The sequence below is a fragment of the Cicer arietinum genome, chromosome 6 (genome assembly GCF_000331145.2).
Source record: "Cicer arietinum cultivar CDC Frontier isolate Library 1 chromosome 6, Cicar.CDCFrontier_v2.0, whole genome shotgun sequence".
Classification (NCBI taxonomy): Eukaryota; Viridiplantae; Streptophyta; class Magnoliopsida; order Fabales; family Fabaceae; genus Cicer; species Cicer arietinum.
The window spans coordinates 14,699,142-14,703,722 of NC_021165.2; positions in this window are offsets into that span (position 1 = coordinate 14,699,142).

A 4,581-nucleotide genomic window follows, 5' to 3' on the forward strand; every position below is an offset into this window, starting at 1 on the left:
CTAGTTTAAATCTCTTGTTTCGTATGTGCTGGTTTAGAATGGTTGAGAATGTTTGGTTGTTTGGTGTGTAAATCACTTCACTGATAGGGGAATGTGAAGGTTCATGGAACTTAGAGAAACAACTCACAAAATTTTGAATGGGTGATTGTGATGTTACTGTGGAAATAAACGTGACAATAGTTAAGGTTGTCAAGACCAAAGACAATTCCATAGTTGAACAATGTGATTTGTTATGTTTTTGTGTCTCTCTCTAGGGAGTATTGCACTCTATATATACTCATTAGCTCAGAGAAGTTTTAATTTCAACAATAATTATGATTAAAAAAGTCAACGTACTTTTATTTTATTTTCTTTTTAATAATTTATCATAATATTATTGCTTTAGACTATAATTCTCATTATAAAACTCCTTGATATGTTTACTAATATACTAATTTATTTAATTTACTCTTCTATTTTTTTTTGTCTAAATAATCTTTTTTTTACTAAATAATCCTCTTTTATTTTTTTACTAAATAATCCTCTTCTTTTTTTTTGTGACTAAATAGAAATGTCTAATATTATGTTTGACTAAAAAAATGTCTAATCTCCGTTTTGGAAATATTAAGATGAATGGAAAACAAAAAAAATTATTATTTTATTTTTAACATTAGTTCAGTTTTTTGTTAAATAGTTATGTAGTAAATTTTGCATTTTAATAAAGAGTTTGAACTTATCTGTTGTCAATGACCACATACTTTCAAATAGTTAGAAACTGTTCCAAATCCAAATTCTCTTAAGAAGTACTATTGCATTTCCATAAATACCAAAAAGGTTTGCATCAATTTAATAATTTATTAAATATAAAATATAATTTTATCAATAATAAAAATAATATATATATATATATATATATACAAAGAAATTTTTTAAAATAAGTATTATTTTAGTTTTTATGTTTGAATATAATCTTTTACATTAATATTTGATAACAGAAATTTACTAAATATTTATTATATATCTCTCTCTTATATTTAAATAATTTTTAAATTATTAAATTGATGCAAAATAGTCAGACATCCAATTATAATTTTTTTTAAATTAATGTTTTTCTTAAATATTGATGATATTTGAATTTTATCGTACTATTCTATGATTTTGTAATTTTGTTATAAATAGTTAATTTTGTAACAAATATGTTTGTATAGTTAGATTTATATATCTTATTTTAAATTTGAATTCGTAATTTTATTGTAAAACTAATTATGGGGAAATTAGGTGATTTAATTATGATAATAGAAGAAGATAAATTCAATCATATTTAGAAAAAGAATGATATGTAAATATATGAGTTTAATACACAATATATTATTTCTCTTATAAGAAAAATAATTATTTCTTTATGAATTGATATTACAACCTTTATATTATTTATGTTTTGTAGGTATACTATGTTCATATCTAAAAAAGTTATGAGGATCAACCTTTGTTTTGACATTAACTAATCTACCAAAATCATCTTTAAAATACTTGGTTTCATAAACTTTAGAAATCCCCATTTTGGTGACATTACTTGGAAGATTGACACTAATATCAACATCTCTGTAATTAAAAAATGTTTTCCTCAAATAATTTGAAACAAAAGGTGTCATAAATTTAAGAAAAGATCTGGAAAAATTAACATAACGTTCAATAGCTCCAGGAGTATCTTCAGTCCAATAATGAAAATACTAAATCATGAAAAAGTTCCCTTTTCTATGAGGAAATGGTTTAGCTGATGTTGATATCTCATCCATTCTTCCACCATAAGGATTCCATTGCATAAACAAAGTATCACCTTCAATCAACTTTTCAAAAATGGCCTTAATACCTTCTTTTGGAATTGGTTTCTTCACATAATCTGATTGGCTTTTGAAATAGATTATTTCAGGCTCTTTCAGTTCATCCAACAATGCTTCAAGAGGTGTTCCAATTGGCTTCCTGTACCAAAATAGAGTTGAATTAACCCAAGGCATATGATGACAATCACTAGTTTTTAAACTCAATTCGGGAAAATTCTCTTTTGTTGGGTGGACTCACTCCTCAAGTGGAACCCACCAATTTTACTAGTATTATTATTATTATTGAAATAAAAAGAAAAATAAAAAAGGTTTTAATGGGCTTGGCCCACTTAAAGGTAATAAAAGGAATTTAGAAATCCCTAAGAATACACAGAAAAACAACGGAAGAAGAACGGTTGCCAGATAAGAAAAATAAGGGTTTGGTTCCGGTGGTGGTAACAGGTGTGTATCAAACTTGTTCCATTTGATCTACAAAATTAGTATGTTATTCCTACCACTGAGTTTGTTACTTTAATATATCATTTGAGTAGTTTTATCTTCTTTGAGAGTTACTTTGGCATACCCACTTTAGTGGAAGGTTGTTATAAGGTTGTTATTGTTGATTGATGTTTCCTATTGTTATTTGGGAAGCTCTGGGGTACCCATTAATTATTATAGTGGAAGTTTTACTGGACTAGGTCCCGTGGTTTTTATTCTCTCAATTTGAGGGAAGTTTTCCACGTTAAAAATTGTGTTTGTCTCATATTTAATTTTCTGCCAATTTTTTTTGCTCTAGAAATGTATTTTCTGTTTGGCCATTTATCTGCACAGGTGGGGGAAAAATATTCTGCATTATTGAGATAGTTATCGCTAATTATCTCTGGTTTTTTTCCAATAAAGTGGTATCTATAGTTCGGCTATTTGATTTGTGCATTTAAATGGAGGAGGAAAATAAAGGTCCCAGTATGATTAAACTCAACTCTTCTAAATATACACTTTGGAAGACTCTCATGGAAGACATGTTATACAATAAAGATTTGTATGATCCTATTGAGGGTGGCATTGCTAAACCCGCAGATGAATCTGACGCTGATTGGAAGAAGATGAATAGAAAGGTAGTGGCGTTGATCAGGCAATGGTTGGATCTTAGTGTGTATCTACATGTTGAAACTGAAATAGATGCTAACAAGATGTGGGAAAAATTAAAAGAGTTGTATGAACGAAAGAATGTGCAAAATAAAGCATTCTTGATTCGGAAGCTGGTAAATATGAAATACAAAGATGGAGATTCAATGGCAGAGCATATGAGTATTTTTCAGAATACAGTGAATCAGTTGACAACTGCAGAAATTAAATTAGATGATGAGTTGCAAGCGTTGTTATTGTTGAGTTCATTGCCTGATAATTGGGAAGTCCTTGTTGTGATGTTGACCAATTCAGCTCCAAGTGGAAAGTTGAAAATGTCAACAGTTAAAGAGAGCATGTTGAATGAAGAAGCTCAAAGAAAGGAACGTGGTTTGATTGGTTCTTCCTTTCCAGAGTCACGAAAGAGAAGTCAATCTAGAAACTTCCATAGACGCGACAAAGAGAAGAAAAATGATAAAGATACAACAACAGTTGCATCTGTTAATAATGTCTACATTATTTTAATGATAATTCCATAAACCTTGCATGTCAGGATTCAACTTGGATTATTGATTCGGATGCCTCATATCATGTTACTCATAGGTGTGATTTCTTCTCATCTTACAGTGCTGGTGATTTTGGCATGGTAAAAATGGGAGATGAAAGAGTATGTAAAATTATCGGTATGGGAGATGTTTAGGTTGAAACTGGGATTGGTTGCAAGCTTCAATTGAAGAATGTTAGACATGTACCTAATATTCGTCTCAATTTAATTTCGGTGAAAGCCTTGGATATTGATGGTTATCACACTTACTTTGGTTGTGGTGGTATATGTAAAATCACCAAAGGATCCCTAGTGGTTGCAGAGGAGCGAAGTTCCACTTCTGTCTACAGGATGCCTACGAAGTTATGCAAGGAAGAAGTGAATGCAATTGAAGATGCATCTTCTGATTTATGACATATGCGCCTCAGTCACTTGAGTGAGAAATGACTCAACATACTTGCGAAGAAAAACTTTCTTCCTGTGAAAGGTACGTCTCTAAAAACTTGCACTCATTATTTTGCTGGAAAACAACATAGAGTTTCTTTTCATAATACTGGTCCTCATAGGAGGCCAAATATTCTTGATTTAGTTCATACTGATGTTTGTATGATGGATAGTAAATCTCTTGGTGGTGCATCGTATTTTGTTACTTTTATTGACGACCACTGTAGAAAAGTGTGGGCATTTCCTTTGAAATCTAAAACCAGGTATTTGGAGTCTTCAAGCACTTTCATGCAAGTGTTGAAAGAGAAAAGGAAAGGAAATTGAAATGTGTTCGATCAGATAACGGTGGCGAATACAGAGGTCCATTTGAAGAGTATTGTTAAGAACATGGAATCAGGTTTGAGAAAACAGTTCCAAAGACACCTCAGCATAATGGTGTTGCAGAGAGAATGAATCGTACGATTAATGACATAATCAGATGTATGCTCTGTCATGCAAAATTATTGGAATCCTTTTAGGGTGAAGCAATGAAAACTATTGGGGATTTGATCACTCTTTCTCCTTCTATTCCACTTGATGGTGATGTTCCAAATAGAGTGTGGACAGGGACAAATGTCTCTTACCGTCATTTGAGAGTTTTTGGTTGCAGATGTTTTGTTCATGTTCCAA